Source organism: Mauremys reevesii, linkage group 5, assembly GCF_016161935.1.
Source record: "Mauremys reevesii isolate NIE-2019 linkage group 5, ASM1616193v1, whole genome shotgun sequence".
Taxonomy (NCBI): Eukaryota; Metazoa; Chordata; order Testudines; family Geoemydidae; genus Mauremys; species Mauremys reevesii.
This window is the reverse complement of record NC_052627.1, coordinates 111,612,943-111,634,445: the sequence shown is the minus strand read 5'-3', so window position 1 is coordinate 111,634,445 and position 21,503 is coordinate 111,612,943. Positions and strand designations below refer to the sequence as shown.

General features: G+C 43.6%; 1 long non-coding RNA gene across 1 annotated transcript in view; it reads left to right on the top strand.

The window, feature by feature from the left end:
- The window catches only part of LOC120405790, a 94,445-nt gene that overhangs the window by 40,690 nt on the left and 32,252 nt on the right, over positions 1-21,503 (top strand). The window contains exon 2 of the long non-coding RNA XR_005598881.1: positions 971-1,047. This is a non-coding gene — a long non-coding RNA (uncharacterized LOC120405790). The remainder of the gene's footprint in view (positions 1-970; positions 1,048-21,503) is intronic.

The window sequence follows — 21,503 nt, the reverse complement described above, 5'->3', positions numbered from 1 at the left end:
TGGTTCAGTAGGAGGAGATTGCTGAAGCAACATTCTAGTAGGAGGGGATTGCCAGAGCACAGTGGCACTCGAACTGTGCCCCCTTTTGCTTGGTGATAGTCTGGACAGGGACTGCAAAGGTGTGGTGATCTAGAACCACCTACCGTGGCTCACAGACACGTGGATTTCTCGAAGACAGAGTAATCTTCAGCTGGCTGGGTGAAATGGATTCACAGCCCCTTGGCATGGAGTGGCTCTATCATTATGGTTTTTGGGTGACACCAAAACTGTGAAATTAATGTTAATATTCATGACACATGAGAGAAGTTTAAAAAGTCAGAGTCAACAGATAAGTTCCTCTCACACAAATAGTGGCATTTTTATATGCTCATCAGCATCATACATAGACTCCAGTCACAGGCTTTATAGAAATAGACCCATAATTTATTGCATAGGTGACCAAATGAACCCCTGTATTCACACTCTGCACACCATTGTAATAATCTTTGTACAAAATAAGCCTCATGAGGTATCACTGGAAAACTAATAACTTTCTGGTCAATAGTATCATGGTGTAATGTGTGTGGCAACATTATATGTAAAGTTATAAATTTCCCCATGTGACATTGGTAGCACATATTCAAACCCATGTAGCCTTGAATGGGCAGGATTGATTAAGCAAAGCTATCTTAAACAAAGAATGTGTATTTACCTCAATGTATATTAATTAATAGTAAACAAGGTCCTTGAGACAGTAAGAGGAGACAAGGCAAATCTGTATTTCAGCACACACAGGGGAGAAGGAAAAGCATTGGGGCACCTTCGTTCCCAGACTCCATTGCACCTTCTTTATTGTTTGAATAAATTTTGCCTTGAGAGGTAATCAATCCTTAGAAGAATCCACTTTAAAGGAGAACTGGACTACAAAAGTGAGGGGCAAAAATACACCAGGGGATTCTCTCTCTCTCTCTCTCTTGCTCTTTCACCTTAGATGACAAAGAAACCGGCCGTTTGGACCTTAAGGACCTGACGTGAGAATTTGGTCAGCAATATTGCTGGGAACATGTGGTAAGAATTTTACCTTGAACGAAGTCTAGTTTGTTAAGTTTTCATTACTATTTGGCCTTTTATCTTTATTTCTCTTGCAACCATTTCTGACTTTAACACCATATACTTGTATTCACCTAAAACCTATCTCTTTGTAGTTAAATAAACTTGTTTTATTTTTTAATCAAAACTAATCCAGTGTTGTGTTTAAACTGAACTGTTTAGTAAATCCAAGTACCAAATTGTTGTACATTGAACTTTTATGGGGCAACGGACCTCTAATAGCTGAACTGTTCAGGAGGGCTAGACTGTGCAGAACACATGTTTTTGGGAAATTCAGGGCTGGGAATGTGTTGAGGTCAGCCTGCAAGTAGTAACCAAGGGTGGTGGAAGCCAGAGTACAGCTGGAGTGTGGCTGGTAGGCTGCAGCTATACACAGACACTCAGGGAGTTACTGGCATGCTGGAAGGCTGTTTGTGAGTGACCCAGGTGGAAGCAAGATATTGTGATGCATCCAAGGTTGCAGGGAAGGTAGAGACATAGCCCCTCACTGGTCTGGATTGCACCCTGGATTGTGATGGCATGTTACACCAAGGTGGACAGAAACTATGATGGAAAGTTGCATTTAGGGATGGATGAACTTTCAAGTTTTTGCAGATTTCAAAGACTATTTTTCACAGGATTTGGAAAAGTAATTTGAATTAGATGGTTTTTTTTCTAAATCATGTTGCTGGTTATTGACCAGCTCTAGTTTTTTCCATTTTCCTTTCTGCCTTCAATGATGATTCCCCCCTCTCCCCTTTTCCTCTCTGTGTCCATGTATGCTAACATTGATCTCCTGCACCACTACAGAACAGGCTGTACATCTACATTGCAAAGTCATTAGATGTTAGTCATTAAATATCCCAAGCTAGACTGCAGCCCCCTTGGAGTTGCAGACAAGCCACGGCCCATCATTCACAAACTTCATACGATATAGTCCTCAAAGATATTGTATGCAGTTGTGATATCTTTCACAGAGTAATAAAACATACAGAAAGCATGAACTGGGTGCTCCATGGGCACTTCTATTTGTCCTGAGTAGCTGCACCTCTACCCCTTTCTGGTTTCTGAGTGCATCAATCTCAGGCATTCAACCTCTTGCACTTACCTGTCGCAGAATCACAAGATTCCACCTATAGACTGGAGCCTGCATATACTACTCTATGTATCAACTGCTAATTACCCTGACTGGATTTCAGGCACCTGCGTTTCCTGACACATGACCAGTGAGATTCACCAACAGCCTTCTTAAAACAACATAATTTGATTTAACAGTTGAATGCATTAGAGAAAAAATGGTTTTGAAGGAATAAATGGCCTGCACACATATTTAGTGTGATCTAATCTTATGTTTCCCTACAAGCTGTTAGGTATGCTTTCCTCTTAAATTACATGAACAGAACCAAACCAACCTACATTCTCCTTGCATGCCCAAATCCTGCTGTGACCCACCCTGGTCACAATTCCCAGGGTGCCCTGCCATTCTTATCTCCCTGCTTGTCTATGACAGTTGGTGGGTCTCAGTCTGGTTGTCTTTGACTCACACTGTCATAATAGTTTTCCTCCAGTCTGCAGGAGCATCCAGCAGGGCCTCCCCAGGAGAAGGCCCTGTTATGGTTGCTCCATTGCCTGGGCAGTTAGACCCATTCAGTCTTGATGGGCTGAAGTCACTGGACTAATGACTATGTTTCCTCTGTAGATGGTGATGTTGATACTTTGTGACCCAATCTTAAAAGTCAAGCACATAAATCACATTTTCGGATACAGATGAAAACATGCACTTAATACAGATATGGATGGTCTCATTTTGCTTCAGTATATTTTATGTTGACCTTTCTTGGGCTAGAACTGTTCAGCTGTGCTACACACACCAGAACTATGTATCAGGTTCCCTATAATTCAGGGAATAACCACATCAATTTATAGAACAGTAAACAGAGCTACAAACTCCTTGCTGATACTACCAGCTATGCCCATCTAATTCTAATCATACTAATCATTGCCCCAGCCTGAGGGTATGTCTACACTGAAATTGGGAGGTGTGATTGCACCTAGCTGAGCTAATGTTGATCTAGCTAGATGAAAGCTAGCTCAAATAACAGTAGCAGTGTAGCTGCAGCAGCAGGAGCAGCGGCATCGGTTAGCATCCCTCTCCACCAACTACAATCCTGTCCAGGGCCCTGTGCCACTGCCCCTGCTGCCACAACTATGTTGCTATTGTTACTAACGCTAGCTTTCATCAGGCTAGATCAACGCTAGCTTGCATATGTCTACATGTGCTGCAATCACACCTCCAAACTGCAGTGCAGACATACCTTGAGTCTTGCAACACTTACAAATGTTGAGTGATATCTTACTCCTTGAGTTGTCTCATTGATTCAGTGGGATTCCTTGAGGTAAGGCACTAAGACACTACTACTACTACTACTACTTTTTTGGCAAATGGTAAAGTGGCTCAGAATCAGGGCAGGGTGGAAGTGAAAATACTGATTCGGATTCATGATCTGAACCCCTTCCAGAGATGGCTTTTTAGTGACATTCAATTTTATTCACTTTCCTTCCTTCTACCTCTCTGTGTGATTATTCTCCAATCCCCCAAAACTAAGGCAAATTAACAAGCCAATGTCAAGGCAACTCTATATGCTAGCTATACATGTGTCACTGCAGACATAGAACCTGTCATGTGCCTATTACTTTGTCTTAAAATAGATTGAGAGGAAGCTCTAGTAAAACAGAAAATCCACAATATAATTAAGAAACTCCTTATTATCTTGTTTTTTTCTCCTGTTAAATATTTCATTGACATTAATTTATCTCAGTCTTGGTTTCTGAGTCTAGCAAAACTAGATGATGTACTTTATACAAGCTAAATGTGCTCACAGGCAAATAATCCCCAGCTGATCCAGCACTACTTATGACAGGCAAGAATATGCACATTGAAACTGTGTCTTTCTATCCTGAAATTCAGCTTCCCTTCTGTCACAGGATAGTGGTAATTTATAGTTAGCATGACTTTTCCGCATGGTGACATTTTGTTTAAGTAAGAAAATCTGTGTAAAGTGGGTTTTTGCCTATGGGAGAATTTGTTTGAAGTGTAAAATGTAAAACTGGCAAGAATAGTAATTCTATAAATTAGCCATACTAAGTAATATATATGCAGACTTTTGATTTCTGTGGGAGTTGAAGGATTTCTCCAGCTCAGTGGTTTTCAACCTGTGGTCCACGGAGTGTATCTAAGATTTCCTAAGACAGGGATCGGCAACCTTTGGCCCCGCGGCGGGAAGTGGCGTGGGCCGAGGGATGTGCTGGCCACAACTTCCTGCCGCCTCCATTGGCCTGGAGCAGCAAACCGCGGCCAGTGGGAGCCGTGATCGACCAAACTTGCGGATGTGGCAGGTAAACAAACTGGCCCGGCCTGCCAGGGTGCTTACCCTGGTGGGCCGTGTGCCAAAGGTTGCCGATCCCTGTCCTAAGGGGTCCGCACCTCCAATTGAAATTTGGTCTGCAAATGAATAAAGTTTGAAAACCACTGCTCTAGTTCTATTTTGGGAAGCCAAAGTCATTGCTACCCCCAAAAAAATGGATTTTGAGAAGCCCCTATAATAACCTGTCAATCACCCCCTTTGTCTGTTCTTCCCGAGGTCTGAGTTTCTGGGGTTGTTAAGGAAACACTAAAAGATACAGATATAAACTTCTGATAAAGTGATTGACATGGGCAGTATATTTTCCAAAACAAAGTACTTTTTATTAAAGTAATTTATAATTTCTAGTAGAATATAATCTAAAAATAGAAACCAGTCACAAATCCCTTATTGCAAGTTAAAAAGCATTCAGACCACAAGAACATACAGTTTAAATCAGGGGTGGCAACCTTTGGTACGCGGCTGTCATAAGTAGTTAGTTAAGGGTTAAGGTCTACCTGTAAAGGGTTAACACAGACCTGGTGAAACACCTGACCAAAGGACCAATCAGGGAAGAGAATTTGAAAATCCCAGAGAGCGGGAACTTGGGTCTCTGTGTTCTTTGTTCTGAGTTCTTAGCCGTCTGGACCTACACCAGACCAGATGCTTAACCAAGTCTGCTCATCTTTCTGAACTAATTTCTCCTATTCAAGCTAGTGAGTATTAGAAGAACTGGGTAATTGCATATAAGAATCCTGTGTCTGCAATTCTGTGTGTTTGCATTGATTATTCGTAATTTTGCCTGTATTGTTTGTACTGAGGAAAAGGGAGAAATTTCTCCAGGGATTAATAAGATTAGACCCTATGAATGTCTATCTTGGATTCATAGAGATTGTGTATTTTTTTCTCTTCTTTCTTTTATTCTTTTAATAAACTCTTTTAATTTCAGGACTTGGTTAAGTTCCTTACCTGTGGATTCAGGGGAAGGAAGCTAGGCGCCACTCTGGGGAGACAAGAGTTGTCTCCAAGCAGAGAGAGAGCAGGAGAGGGAGGGGGGAAGTGGGCTGCTTCCCTGTGTGTAGAGATTCAAGGGATTTGAATCTGGGTTCCCCAGGGGAAGCTTGGGGGACAGGCCGTGTGTCAGACACGTTAACCTGACTGGTGGCAGCGAGAAGGAATCCTACCCTAAGGGTTAGAGTGGGGGTGAGATCCCATGACATGGTGGCAGCGGAGTTTCGAACCCATTGTTAGAAGAAATCTTCAGCCAGGTTGGCTGGAGGGAATTGAGTTTCCAGCAGGCTTTGTTGGAAGCAGTTTTCTTTTGGGTTGCTTGGACAGGCAGCTTGAGGAAAAAGCAGTTTTCTTTCGGGTGGCATAGAAAAGCACCTTGGAGGAAAAGAAAGTGTGTGCATTCCTTAGGTGGGGGGAAGTGCCCTCACAGGTTTGCTGGGGAGATAAGGAATCTCAAGACAGAGGTTTTTAGCTCTGGTTGCAAGGAGGTGTGTCCCTCCTTTGTGTGATCAGGATTCCTTGGGTGGGGGGAGTGCTCCTCCGAGCTCATCCCGTCCAACAGGGAAAACAGGTTTGGCGAGGAGAGATAGCTCCTGAAGCCAGTTTTTTTTTCCTGTGACTTTTGAAATGCAGAAGCCAGGAAGCCAGTGAGATTTTCACTAGTCTTTTCTCGCAGAGAGACAGAGAGTTTTTTAGATTTTCCCTATTGCTCAGTACAGAACAATAGAGAGTTGCAACACACAATTTGCTATACACAGGATTATTTACCCTTTCTTTACTCAAGTTATCATAAACAGGGAGGGGTGGCCAGCACCCCAAGGCACAGATATGACGGAAACAAGTGACCAACTAGAGCTTGCTCGATTGCAAATAAAAATCCTGGAAGCCAAAGAGAGAGAACACAAGATGGTCATGGCAGCCATAGAGGCAGACCAGAAAGCCAGAGAGGCAGACCACATCAGACAAATGGAATTAAGAGAGAAAGATCTGGAAATCCAGAGGCAGGCTCTGGAAGTAGAACAGGCTAAGCAGCATAATCCACCACCCCATCCACCTACTGATCAAACTTTTCGGAGGAAATTTCCCGCCTACAGGGCAGGTGATGATGTTGAGGCCTTTTTAGAAAACTTTGAGAGGGCCTGTATTGGATACCGTCTTCCTAAAGACCAATACATGATGGAGCTGAGGTCACAGCTCAGCGGACAATTATCCCTTGTGGCAGCTGAAATGCCTAGAGACCAGATGGACGACTTTCCACTGTTCCTAACCAAGGCCAGACTCAGAATGGGCATCACCCTGATCACGCCCGTCAGCGTTTCAGAGCCCAGAAATGGAAACCAGAGATGTCATTTCCAGAGCACGCTGCTTACCTGGAAAAACACTATTTCTCATGGATATCAGGATCCAAGGTTGAGGAGCTAGACGACCTACACCTCCTGATGATGATGGAGCAGTTCCTAGATGGTGTTCCTGAGAACATTAGACGCTACATCCAAGATGGTAAACCAAAAACTCTCACTGAGGCAGGAGAGATTGGAGCCAGATGGATGGCATCGGTAGACAACACGAAAGCTACCGCCAAAGGGAGCGAATCACACAAGGTACCCACCGAGACTAAACCTTACCATCGAGGGCCAATCAAGCCCACACCTACAACCCAAGCACAGTCACACCCTACCTCTTCTTCTACCTCACCAGTTTCCAGTAAACCAACACAACCCCGTGACCCATCAAGTGGGCGATGTTTTGGATGCAATGAACTGGGGCATATCAGAGCCAAATGCCCAAAGAACCTGAACCGGGTCCAACTCCTTGCACCTGCACACCAAGGAAACCCGGGATTAGATATCTCTCAAATACCCATATGCTTTAGGGAAACTTTGAGAGTGGATGGAAAGGAAGTTATCGCATGGAGAGACACTGCAGCACATGTGTCAGCTATCCACCGAACCTTCGTGGACCCCAAATTCATCAACCCGAAAACCAAAGTGACAGTTCGCCCCTTCATGTCAAAACCTGTAACATTGCCTACAGTGCGTTTACCTGTCCAGTACAAGGGCTGGTCAGGGACGTGGACTTTTGCTGTCTATGACAATTATTCTGTCCCCATGATACTGGGCAACCACTTGGCCCATCACGTTGAGCCGCCAGAAACAGAGGGAGTGGTTACACGCAGCCAAGCCAGACGAGCTGCTGCACCCATCCCTGTTCCTGAGCCATCCACCAAGACCCCGTCTGTGTTACCAGAGACCCAGACAGACGTGGTGGAACCGGATCCCAGGCCAACACCGACAGCAGCCATAGTTCATCCAGTCCCAGAACCGGAACTGGAAGGGCACCCAGCGCCAGCACCGGCGCCAGCTATTACAACTCCACCGCCAGAGGGCGACAACAGGCCTGAACTGGAAAAACCAGCAGACAACCCTACCCTAGAGGCTCAGCCGGAGCCTGAAATAACACCTCGTGGACCAGCGGAGAGCGGTTCACAGTCAACAGAAACAATCTCATCACCTACATCACTTCCAGAGGAACTGGTGTCTCCCGCCTCAAGGGAACAGTTCCAGACAGAGCAGGAAGCCGATGACAGCCTCAAGAAAGCATGGGGCGGCACGCAGCAACCCACCGCCTCTCAGCTCCACTAACCGATCCCGGTTCGTTGTGGACCAAGGACTTTTATACAAGGAAAGTCTTTATGGTGGACACCAGGAGGGCTGGCATCCTCAAAAACGGTTGCTAGTTCCGACAAAGTACCGGGAAAAGCTCTTAAGCTTAGCCCATGATCATCCCAGTGGCCATGCTGGGGTGAACCGAAGCAAAGACAGGTTGGGAAGGTCCTTCGACTGGGAGGGGATGGGCAAGGACGTTGCCAAGTATGTCCGGTCTTGTGAGGTATGCCAAAAGGTAGGAAAACCTCAAGACCAGGTCAAGGCCCCTCTCCAGCTACTTCCCATAATTGAGGTCCCATTTCAGCGAGTAGCTGTGGATATTATGGGTCCTTTCCCAAAAAAGACCCCCAGAGGAAAGCAGTACATACTGACTTTTGTGGACTTTGCTACCAGATGGCCGGAAGCAGTAGCTCTAGGCAACACCAGGGCTCAAACGGTGTGCCAGGCCTTAACTGACATTTTTACCAGGGTGGGTTGGCCCTCTGAAATTCTTACCGATTCGGGAACAAATTTCCTATCAGGGACCATGGAAAACCTGTGGGAAACTCATGGGGTGCATCATTTGGTTGCCACCCCGTACCACCACCAAACTAATGGCCTAGTGGAAAGGTTTAATGGAACATTGGGGGCCATGATCCGCAAATTCGTCAATGAACACTCCAATAATTGGGATCTAGTGTTACAACAGTTGCTGTTTGCCTACAGGGCTGTTCCACATCCCAGTTTAGGATTCTCACCATTCGAGCTGGTATATGGCCATGAGGTTAAGGGGCCATTACAGCTGGTAAAGCAGCAATGGGAGGGGTTTACACCTCCTCCAGGGACTAACATTCTGGACTTTGTAAACAACCTTCAAAACACCCTCCGAGACTCTTGGGCCCTTGCTCGAGAGAACTTAAGAGATGCTCAAGCGGAGCAAAAGGTCTGGTATGATCGACATGCCAAGGAGCGGTCCTTCAAGGTAGGAGACCAGGTCATGGTCTTGAAGGCGCAACAGGCCCATAAGATGGAAGCGTCCTGGGAAGGACCGTACATGGTCCAGGAGCGCCTGGGAGCTGTTAACTACCTCATAACATTCCCTGATTCCTCTTTAAAGCCTAAAGTGTTTCATGTTAACTCTCTAAAGCCCTTTTATCCCAGAGAATTACAGGTCTGTCACTTTACAGTTCAGGAAGGAGATGACACCGAGTGGCCTGAAGGTGTCTACTACGAAGGTAAAAGAAATGGTGGTGTGGAAGAGGTGACCCTCTCCACAACCCTGCAACGTCTGCAGCGTCAACAGATCAAGGAGCTGTGCACTCACTTCGCCCTTGTTCTCAGCCAACCCAGGACGGACTGAGCAAACCTGCCACTCCATTGACACAGGTAATGCTCACCCGATTAGGACCCCACCCTACAGGGTGTCACCTCATGCCAAAGTTGCTATTAAACAGGAGATTGACAACATGTTGGAGATGGGTATCATCCGCCCTTCTACCAGTGCATGGGCATCTCCAGTGGTTCTGGTTCCCAAACCAGATGGGGAAATACGCTTTTGTGTGGACTACCGTAAGCTCAATGCTGTAACTCGTCCAGACAACTATCCAATGCCACGCACTGATGAGCTATTGGAAAAGTTGGGACGTGCCCAGTTCATCTCTACCATTGATTTAACCAAGGGATACTGGCAGGTACCACTAGATGAACCCGCCAGGGAAAAATCTGCCTTCATCACCCATGCAGGGGTGTATGAGTTTACTGTGCTTCCATTCGGACTGCGGAATGCACCTGCCACCTTCCAAAGGCTGGTGGATGGTCTACTAGCAGGATTGGAAGACTGTGCAGTTGCATACCTCGAAAGGGTTAACACAGACCTGGTGAAACACCTGACCAAAGGACCAATCAGGGAAGAGAATTTGAAAATCCCAGAGAGCGGGAACTTGGGTCTCTGTGTTCTTTGTTCTGAGTTCTTAGCCGTCTGGACCTACACCAGACCAGATGCTTAACCAAGTCTGCTCATCTTTCTGAACTAATTTCTCCTATTCAAGCTAGTGAGTATTAGAAGAACTGGGTAATTGCATATAAGAATCCTGTGTCTGCAATTCTGTGTGTTTGCATTGATTATTCGTAATTTTGCCTGTATTGTTTGTACTGAGGAAAAGGGAGAAATTTCTCCAGGGATTAATAAGATTAGACCCTATGAATGTCTATCTTGGATTCATAGAGATTGTGTATTTTTTTCTCTTCTTTCTTTTATTCTTTTAATAAACTCTTTTAATTTCAGGACTTGGTTAAGTTCCTTACCTGTGGATTCAGGGGAAGGAAGCTAGGCGCCACTCTGGGGAGACAAGAGTTGTCTCCAAGCAGAGAGAGAGCAGGAGAGGGAGGGGGGAAGTGGGCTGCTTCCCTGTGTGTAGAGATTCCAGGGATTTGAATCTGGGTTCCCCAGGGGAAGCTTGGGGGACAGGCCGTGTGTCAGACACGTTAACCTGACTGGTGGCAGCGAGAAGGAATCCTACCCTAAGGGTTAGGGTGGGGGGAGAATACCTGCGGGTCCCCTCTTTGAACCCACAAGCTCAAAGTGGGGGTGAGATCCCATGACAGCGGCCCATCAGGGAATCCACTGGTGGGCCGGGCTGGTTTGTTTACCTGCAGCAGTCGCAAGTTCAGCTGATCGCAGCTCCCACTGGCTGCAGTTCGCCAATGGGGGCTGCAGGAAGCAGTGGCCAGCACATCCCTCGGCCCACACTGCTTCCCGCAGCCCCCATTGGCCTGGAACGGCGAACCGCAGCCAGTGGGAGCTGCGATCGGCCAAACCTGCAGACGCTGAAGGTAAACAAACCGTCCCGGCCTGCCAGCGGATTTCCCTGACGGTCCGCATGCCAAAGGTTGCCAATCCCTGGTTTAAATGTTTCTAAGCGAACCACTTTGCTACAAATGGTCAGTTTGTAACAAATTGCTGTCAGCAGTTCTTAAATTATACTTCGAGTTTCACAAAAGTAAAATACAATTAAAACACAGACACATATTTCAAGGATACCCATATTGAATACCATGCTAGCCTACACTATGCTAAAAATTATATTTAAAAACTGGCAGATTTACTTTTTAAATCCTGTACTATCCCTCTATTAATCACCGTCGGCTGCTGCTGCTCAGCTATTGTTGCAGTTTATTTTCAGTCACAGTTGTTACAATTAAAGCTCACTCCTGGCAGCTTCTCTTGCTCTGTCCTTTTGTCCATTAGTTATATCAATGTTGCCAATATTGTGGCTGCTGCTGAAGCTGCTTTCTTTGCTATTTTAAGTGCTTTTCTTCAGTGGGGCTCTTCTCAGCACTCTCAGCTCTCTCTCTCCAGCAGTTCTTTCAGCAGCTCTTCTTGCTGGCTTCCCATCTCTTTGTCCATCTTCTCCCAATTACCTTCCTCGCCGGCTCTACGGCACATTCCTGTTCCCATTGAAATAATGGGAGTTTTGCCATTGACTTCAGTAGGGTTATTACTTGGCCCGATTGTAGTTGCGGATTCTCTCACCGCTCTGACATAGTCCCAGTGGAAGTTCAAACCTGTTCTATTTGATTTTAGTTTTTTTGAAATGCTTTGCCTGCTTCTGGTCTGCCTGTACTAGAATGGGATAATCAGCAGCAATTACTCTTATTTAAAAAGAAAGCAGTGGTTTTCCTGTATTTTTAGGGCATAAAGTAGAATAGAAACATTAGTATGCAAAGATTAATAAACCTTGTTGGGTCTCAGTTTGAAAGCTTGGAAAAATACAATTTAAACCAGTTTTAATTATTCATTAACATTTAGTTTTTATTGCAGTAGCACCCAGCTGCCAAGCCAAGATGGGGGAGACACTGCGGTCGGTATCGTACAAATCCCTACACAGACCAAGGGTTAAATCCTAGCTCCACTGAAGTCAGTGAGTCTTGCCAGTGATTTCAATGGGGCAAATACTTCACTTATGGTTAAGGCTCCATGTTTGTCACAGAGGTCATGGATTCGTTGTCACAGATTCACTTCTGCAGCTACCTGTGCGGCTGGCCTGGGAGCCTCGTGAGCAGCTTGGGCAGCCCCTGGGCCAGTAGCACCAGCTGATTCTGGGGCAGTCTTGCCCCACCCCCACCTCCACCCACCAGCAGCAGGGGGGCTCAGGGCTGTGTATAGGGGTGTGGGGTGGCATTTATCTGGGGGGGCTCCCAAGAACAGTGACAGAAACTCTGCTCCCAGCTCCACATGCTGCCTCTGCCCACAGGCACTGCCCCCGCAGCTCCCATTGGCCACGGTTCCCAGCAGACCCGGGGCTTTGGGGCAGAGTGGTGGCAGCATGTGGAGCTAGGAGCTGGAGATTGCCACTTCCCAGGGTCTGGATAGGGAGCCTACCCCAGTCCCGCCAACCCCCACCCCCCAAGCACCCACAGCAGCCCCCCTTGGCCGGGCCCCCCTGAGCACCCGTGGCACCCCCCTGAACTCCCTCCCTCGAGTTTAGTCAGGGATATATAGTAAAAGTCATGGACAGGTCATGAGCCGTGAATTTTTGTTTACTGCCCTTAACCTGTCCGTGACTTTTACTAAAAATACCCATAACTAAAATGTAGCCTTACTTATTGTCTACACCCCAATGAACTTACACTGTAGGGTTTAAATGCTATGCATCTGTACATAATATTAGATATCATTTGATTTTTTTAAAAAAAATACCAGGTGAAAACTATTATAATGTGTTGCTGTTAATAGAATCTTTAATAAGTTATTCTGGAATGTTTCTTTTTCTTTGTGTACACACACATACACTGACTTTCTGAATTAGTCCCCACACCTTCTGGAGTTTAAAGTCTGGAAGAAAACACAAAACCGTTCTTCTGGCCAGACACTTTTTGGGCACTGACCTTCCTCTTCGGGATCTGTCTTCTTTTACAGCAGTCTTTAGACATTGTTCTGAGCTCAGCTTCCAGCACTGCTGGGATCCACTCTCCTCTTTCGTTGACAAGAGTTGGCTGTATCACTTCACAAGGTGACAGCATACGGAGATCTTGCACCCACTGTCTACTATAGATCCCCAGCCCTGGGACTCTAAACAAATGGGCTGTCTGGCCTATAACTCAAACAGCCCTGTAGTTGCTTCCTAGGTTTGGTCACTGGTCCCTTCCAGGCTGACCTCCTTTCCTTCAATGGAGCAGTCACTCCCAAGTCTGATCTTGCTGGAGTCTCTCCTTGAATGACCACAGGCTACCCTCATATCTCTCAGCAGCGCTAGCTCTTAGTCACACTCTCTCCTCTGCTGGGTGATCCTTATACTCACTCCTTCCACCTGAGACTAAACCTAACACAGCTTAAAGAGATAGCTCATGTTTTGGCATGGCCTGATTGCCAAAGGAAGGAGGAATAGGAGGATTGCAAGAAGTGGTTCCCCAAGCAGAGTGCAGGAACTCTACTTGCTAGGGCTCTTGAGGGTGTGGGAAGAGGTGTGTCTATGACCTCAGAATAGCCCAGTGCTCCTTGAAGTGGTATAGCAAAGAACATGTTCTCCCTGCTGCACATCACCTCCAGTATGACCCAATGGCTGAACCCAAAGTTGAGGCCTACCAACTTTGTCATATGTTCTGTCTCCTGAATTCTTAACAGTGACGGAGTCAGACAGCAGCAGTAGTCTGATGTTAGGAGAAGAGTCCTAGACAGGAAAACTGAAAGAGGTTTAATTTCCACCTTTCAAAAGAATCCATTTCAAATAGGCATAAATATATCCTTACTTGCTGAATAAAAGGTGCAGGCATATGGCATTCAGTATGTATTTTGTCCTGTTGATCTGATCTTATCTTTCTAATAAGATTTCAAAAGCCTGAGTCAATGGATTTATTACTTTTAACTATACAAGAAATTCAGATAAAGGGCAAGGTAAAATAATACTTGATGGCACTAAGTGCTTTTATGTAAGAATTGAAGGTTATGGAAGTGCCTTAATATTTTTCACTTACCTTGTTATGAACTAATGGCATTACATTCACTTGCTTCTTTTATATAGTCTCACATATTGCAGTGAAGTTTAGGTTCTCTGAGATCTATTCAAAACTAAACACTTTTGTCAACAGCAGAACAATATGAACTGTATCTTTAGATGACCCTGTTTTCCTACCCATTCTCTTATGTGAACCATTACTCTGTGTTGGCTATTAGCCATGCCGCCTTCAGAAAACACTCACCATTGATTTCAGTCAGATATTCTTCAGTGCTAAATTGTATGAAATACATCATATTGTTTGTGAAGAAATCTCACCTTTATGAGCCCCTTCATTTCTGCCTAATTGTCTAAGATAAGAATAGCTTGCTGTGCCTGAGGGGAAACTTTTCCATTACCATGAAAAAGATAAATGGTAGAAAGCAAAAGGAACCTGGCTCATTACAACCTTCAGGAAAAAAAAGCCAAATTGGTCCTCAGAAATTATGTAATGGAGCTGACATGTTTAATAGTGGCATTTTATATAACATTTTTCATAATGTATAATACAAACAATTACAGATTCTGGCAATAATGAATGGTACTTAGTATCTTTTGCTAGCTTTACTTTGTAAGATGCAGGAGGGGGAAAAACTGTTTTACTAATGCCAGTTTTAATGAGTAGAAAAAGGTTACATTTAAGGAAACATAACATTCATTTCAGCATGGTTCTAGTCTTAATCTCTATAATAATTGCACTAATGTCTTTTGATCTACTGTGAAAAATGCATAAATTGCTCAGAATGGTGAAAGCCAGACGGCTCATTTGATGCTTTAAATATCTGATGAGCTGTGGAGGACAGGGCTGAAGGGAAGATTGATTTTTCAGTACAGAACACAGTCCATAATAACAGCCAATTTCTTACTTGGGATTCATTTAGGTCAGCCACTTCTAAACATATTTTCATTAAATGCATTGAGCATTGTTGAGGTTTAAAATTTTGGCATCGATTTGACAGGACACTAATTAACCTTACACCTTGAGAAGGGAGTCTGATGCTTTCTGAGTGGCCACACATCATAGCTATGGATGATCAAATGCAGTTAATGCACACTATGAATGGAATATTCCAAAATATATGTAAGAAAGTGTATTGATTGTCAGCGTCCCAATGATTTACTTTGGGATACCATTCCAAACGAATGGAAAAAACAATGAAGCCAAATCCAGAAATAATGTATATTCTAGCTAAACGAGGCCCCAGTTCAGGAGAGCACTTAAGCATGAGCTTAAATTGATCCATATTCAGGAAAGCATTTAAGAACATGCTTAAGTTCCACTGATTTAAAAAAGATTTAATCACATGCTTAAAGTTAAGTTCATGCTTAAATGTCATCCTGAACAGAGGCCATGAACTGGGACCCTAATTTATTTCTAAAAAGTCCCTCTCTGGGATTTATGGGAGTCAAATAAGTGACAATTCAGTTGTGTTTGCTCATAATTCTTTCAGAAAGTCGTTAATCAACATCTCTTTTCAAAGACTATAAAAAGGAACCTGTACCTCACTGATACTCATATATTCAGTAACACTGTTGTATTTTCATTATTAATATTTATGGTTCCTGGATAGACATTTGTGATTAACATATTAGCCATATTGATTCTAAGGCCCTGTCTACACTCGCAAGTTTCTGCGCAGTAAAGCAGCTTTATGTATTGTAACTCCCAAGGTTCACACACTGCCAAGCTACTTAGTGCACAGAAACTGTACAGTTGCAACGCTGTAAAAAAAACAAAAAACACCCCGATAAGAAGCGTAGAGCTTTCTGCGCTGGGGGTCCAGCGCTGCGGTGCCAATGTAGACATCCTGGTCGATTCCAGCGCTGTGATTGGCCTACAGGAGGTGTCCCACAATGTCTGTTCTTGCCTCTTTGGGGGTAGTCCCTGAATCTGTGTATATGTTTGGAGAGCATTTAGCACAGTGGGTGCTACCTAAATAGATTAGAGTAGAATCAAAATAATAGTATTCACAGATAATCAATTACTTCCTGACATGGGCATAAACACTGTTTTATGAATACTTTACAACCAGAAGCCAGCAAATTCAGTAGCAATGGAAGAGCTATTTTGAGTTACAAAAAACTAATACTTTTCAAATCCTGCTGAGGTGAAGAAGTGTGTGTGAGAGAGAGACAATGTGTGTGACTAATTAATCACAAGTAAACTGGTGAGTGTCACTTAATTTCATTTGGATCTATTGAGCTGTAGTAACTCAGGTGCCTACTCATTCTGCAAACCTTCCATGCACAGAACTCCCTTTGATGTTAATGGGAATTCTCAATATGTTAAACCTGGTGGCTAGGGGCCATATAGACCAAATGTAATCGCAAACATTGCTTTAATTGTAAACTCTGAGGCAGGAACTGTTCTTCATGTTTAACAACGCCTAGTGCAATCAGCCTCTTATTCATAGAATCATAGAATATCAAGGTTGGAAGGGACCTCAGGAGATCATCTAGTCCAACCCCCTGCTCAAAGCAGGACCAATTCTCAGACAGATTTTTGCCCCAGATCCCTAAATGGCCCCCTCAGGGATTGAGCTCACAACCCTGGGTTGAGCAGGCCAATGCTCAAACCACTGAGCTATCCCTGCAAAATAAATGTTATATTAATAATCAGTGCATTCGTTTACTATGGGCAGCCTGCATGTTATATTTAGGGGTTTTCCCCCCACCCCTCCTGTTTGTTTTGATCACCACCTTTCCAAAACGTCATGGACATGTTCAGCCAGAACACTTTCATTAGTATGGAAAGGTGCTGGAAAGTAATTTCTATATTTATACTCTAAGATGATAGCAGTGAGAAAGGAGGTGACGTGGTGAAGGCTTAGCCCACTACATCGTTCAAGCTAGCTTTTGGCCTCAACTAGAAGATTTTTTTCCAAGGTGAGAGGTATAGAAAGTGAACTTTTATGCTGATTCTGCAATATTTCAAGTCTTCCCTAAAACACAGACTTCAGTTCCAATGGTTTAGTGATACTATCCATCAAAGAGTTCAGGCTCTGTAATATATTTCACATCAGTCACTAGGCTGGACTCAGACACAAATATATCATCTTGATATTGCTTTATAGCTGTTGCCAGTTTTATATTTATTTATATATTTATTTATTTATTGGGAGAGGATGTGTTGAATTTCTGCCAATGAATAATATATAAAATATAGCAAATGGAGCTTAAAGGAAACAGACATAAGAAGTAACAGTATTGAAATAGTCATCTACAGATATAGTAAAATTAATTGTTAGCTTGAGCACCAGCTAAGTTTTATAGGACACTTACCAAGTTATTAGCTGCTAGTATCCCTTAGGATACTTCTGAGGTTTGAATTGTCACTCTCTCTCTGACCAGGCTAGCTGTCCACTGTCTCCCTAGCCCCATAGACTTTGTATTTTGAGATTACACGTTCTCATTTTTCAGTCTTAAAAATAACTTCTCAGAAAGGATTAAATGTCAGGCAGTTTTAACAGTTACTGCATGAGATCTTGTTTCAGCAAGATACCTAAGCATGAGGGAGAATATCATATGAAGATTATGTCTTCTCCCCTATCTCTTCACACCCATAACTTCAGTTACTCCACTTCTCTGCCTGGATTCTGAACCCTGTGGAGTGTCAGAGCAGCATATATCTGCATGAGAAGCAATGCCATGGTAGAGGGGAGATCCAAACGTGCGGTTCATGCTGTGTGTGGATCGGGAGGAGGTGGGGGGGCACAGGAGGGGGCAAAGGTGGGAAATGATTCAGATCACTTTGATCCAGAGAACCCATGAACATCTTATTTCCTAACAACATCCCAGTAGTAAGTTTTGGAATAAAACACCCAGTTATCATTCAACAAAAGAAACATTGGTACAAGTGGTCCCATTTAATATTAAATATGGAAAATACTTATCCAATTTATTTTTCATGCAATTAATGCATTTAGTAAATAAGTACCTTAAACTAGTCCGAGAAAAGTAACAATTTACAATGAGTAAACTGTCTCCCTGTCACTAAACTTATATAACCAACCCAGATTAAAAGAAAAGAAAAGAAAAGAAAAAAGTAATTGTAAATCTGAACTACTACTAACTCTTCCAAATCAACTAACATGGAAACTCCCTTGTTTTATTCATATTGTGGAACCCTCGGTCATTCTCCTTCAAAAATGAACTGCCTTGTCCCTAACGTTGGTTTCTGGTAATCTGAAAATGTTATGTATGGCAGGATTGTTTTCCAGAAGAATTAGCAATAAGGAACTTTTGTTCTTCCACTTCCTTCTGTTGCAATCTTTTTCGAAGGTTGGGATTCAAGGCTGCCTCAAACTGAATGTTGATTTTCAAGTTAGAGTTACTTGGTTGCAAAATGATCAGGGGGCTGGGGCACATGATTTACAAGGTGAGGCTGAAGGAACTGGGCTTGTTTAGTCTGCAGAAGAGTGAGGGGGGATTTGATAGCAGCCTTCAACTACCTTCAACATCTATTGCCAGAGGGTGACCTGGTCTATTGTGTTAAAAATTGCAGTTTGCTAGCAGTAATGTTAACGTACATATTGACTTTATTGCTGCAACTTCCTAAAACTCTGTGAATTAGTGTTTCATTTCAACACCAGCCTGAAAATGAAGAATGGGAAATGAATTAACTGGAACTCTCACATTATTGGAAAGCAAAATATAGTTGATGCTGGTTTTATAAGTTGCAAGGAAATAAGAAATAAAAACTGGTTTATTGCAAGGAATCAGTTGCATTAGACAGACCGAGAGCCTAATGGGAGCTGTCCACATCTGGAATGATTGGAGCAAATTGAACTGTGACAACTGGAGGTATGATGATGTCGAGGATCTGCCTCACTGAGTTGGGGGAAAGAATGTCTGTCTGCTAGATAATATAGCATTAATACATATCATGAACTTAAAGTAAACCTTTTCTTAATCAAATGTCAGCATATAATAATGACATGGCTTTATTTTTTAAATTGCCTTGATAATCCTGACCCAATTATGCTGAAAGATGAGCTCATTAGTTATGTCAAATCTAGTAAACTGAAGGGAAGTATCCTGAATATACGTCATTAAGCATAATCTGAGATGTTAACTGATTTGCCCAAGGTCACAAAAGTAGTGAGCGGCAAAACTGGGAATGGAATCCAGATCTTGTGACTCTTAGTGTGGTGTCCTATAAGTTGAGTCCAGAATATATAAGAAATAATAAAGTGCCCAGAAAGAAGAAAGAAAGAGAAGACAAGAGGGTTGGATTCCTACAGGAATTCTGGAGAAAGACAAGCAATACAAAGAAGAATTGTAATAAATGAGATTGAGTGAAGAGATGTAAAAAGCAAGCTGGAAGAGGATAAATGAAAGCCATAACAAAAGGTGAGATAAAATGTTTATTTTATTTACTGGCAGGAGATCATATATAAATGTAACAAAATTAATGTACTGTAGAATGCCAACTTTAGTCCATCTATCTATCTATCACTACAGGTGTATTTTAACACATGCTGTAGAATCACAGGGATTTATTGAAACACTACATGTAACAACTCCAACACACAGACAGTCAGGACTGAACTTCCTAGTGAACCTCCCAGGTCAGATCCAACCACATAACGTACAACAACTTAACACTAAAATAAAGCTGCAGTACCATCTATTGATAGAGGTGAGATCTGGGCTGGTCCTTACCACCCTTCCCCACCAGTTAAATAAAAACATACAAGAGTAACTACTAGAAATCTAGATAGGATGCCATCCACTCAGGTTTACATGTTGGTCTGTCTGGTTGAGTCTTCTATCCTGCCATGGAGACAATGCTTCTAGATGGTTCTAGATTATCAGTAATGAATGGTTCATGTCTTCCAGATTAGGTCTATCCATTCTGAACAGACTGGAAGTTGAAGATTTCAGTGTGCTGGGGTCCTAAGGACACACTGGCAATTCCTCTTCCAAACTGGCATCACATTACAGTTTGGAAGCTACAGGAACTTGCTAGAGTATCTATAAATCCTCTTGTGCATCCCTCTGAGATGGTGGTTTAGTATCCTTGGCATTTGCCCTCCTCTATCTTTCAATGAATTTGTGCACCAGTTCTCAATGCAATACAAATGGGCAAGCTCCTGGTTTGTGTCAGCAAGGATAAGTTGTTTAGTACTTTAATTACCATGCAAGGTTCCCTCCCCAAAAGGAATAAGTTTGGGATTTTTCCAGGCTGCTTTTTCCAGTTTGTAGACACACCTTTTCTCCTTCTTGGATGGGCACGTGTCACAGATCCCAGTGAGCACCCCTTTCCGTCTACCCGCTGGAACTGAAGTGAGGGGAATCCAAGCCTCAGATGCTTTGTATCCCTGGGATGTTTCAAGCTCCTGCAGCCTGAACAGATTCCAGCCATTGCCCCAATATCAGGGTCTCTAGGCAGATTTAGAGCATAGACCTTCCATCTGGGTGTCCCCCACTTTCCCCGAGTGTTGGAACCCAGTATCCAGCCCCTCTGGGAGCAGCGCTGACCCTTCAGACTCCCTGGTACTTAGACACACCCCTCTCCCAGACCTCCACCTTACAGGTGTGAAGCTTCTGGTTACAATTTAACTATCATGAAGCAGTTGTTGTGAAGCAATCACACATACTTTGCCCAAACAAACACGTTTACGCTCTTTTATACTTAATCATGTAAAGTGCAGGAGAGTACAGATTGCATAAAACAATAAAATGTCCTAAATTCAGTGTCCCTCACTAGCTCACCCTTTCCTTAGAAGTCCTTGGGGGATCATCTGTGATCTGTCAGACAAGCAAGGTCTTCCACCCCCTTGCCTACTCTGCCCCTGTAGCAGCCTTCCTCATCTTAGTCTGGTGCAAAATGACTCCCCCTCACAGACTGCAGAAAATGGCCCCTGAGCAGACCAGCCTTTGACTTTTTAAAACCTTCAGCACCCTGGATCAGGTGAAACCTTTACCATCTTCCCCAAATGAGTACACACCCCTGTCAGGTGACTTTGTGGTCAAGGTGACTTCCCTCCTGCTAAACCAGTTTTTCTGGGAGAGACCAGTCTTTTGTCTATAATGATTGGGTACTTAAAAGTCAACTACCTTCTATTATTCTTTTGCCACCGGCCTTTGTAATTTTCAACCCATTATGGAGGAAAATAGACCATAAATAAGGCAAAGGGCTGCATATTCAAAATGGAGTTTGCAGCGTGACACAAACATAGGATTCATAATCTTGCGCCAAATTAATAAATTGTACAGACATTCCCATTCATCACAACATGTAATTCTCCTTCTTCCTGGCATCTTGTGCTGAACATACTTACCTGATCATCTGTTCCTCCACCTCCTGGAATGCTGTTCTTTCACCTGAGTAGGTGCAGGGGCCTCGCCACTTTTTGCTGCCTCAACATCAAGTCACAGGG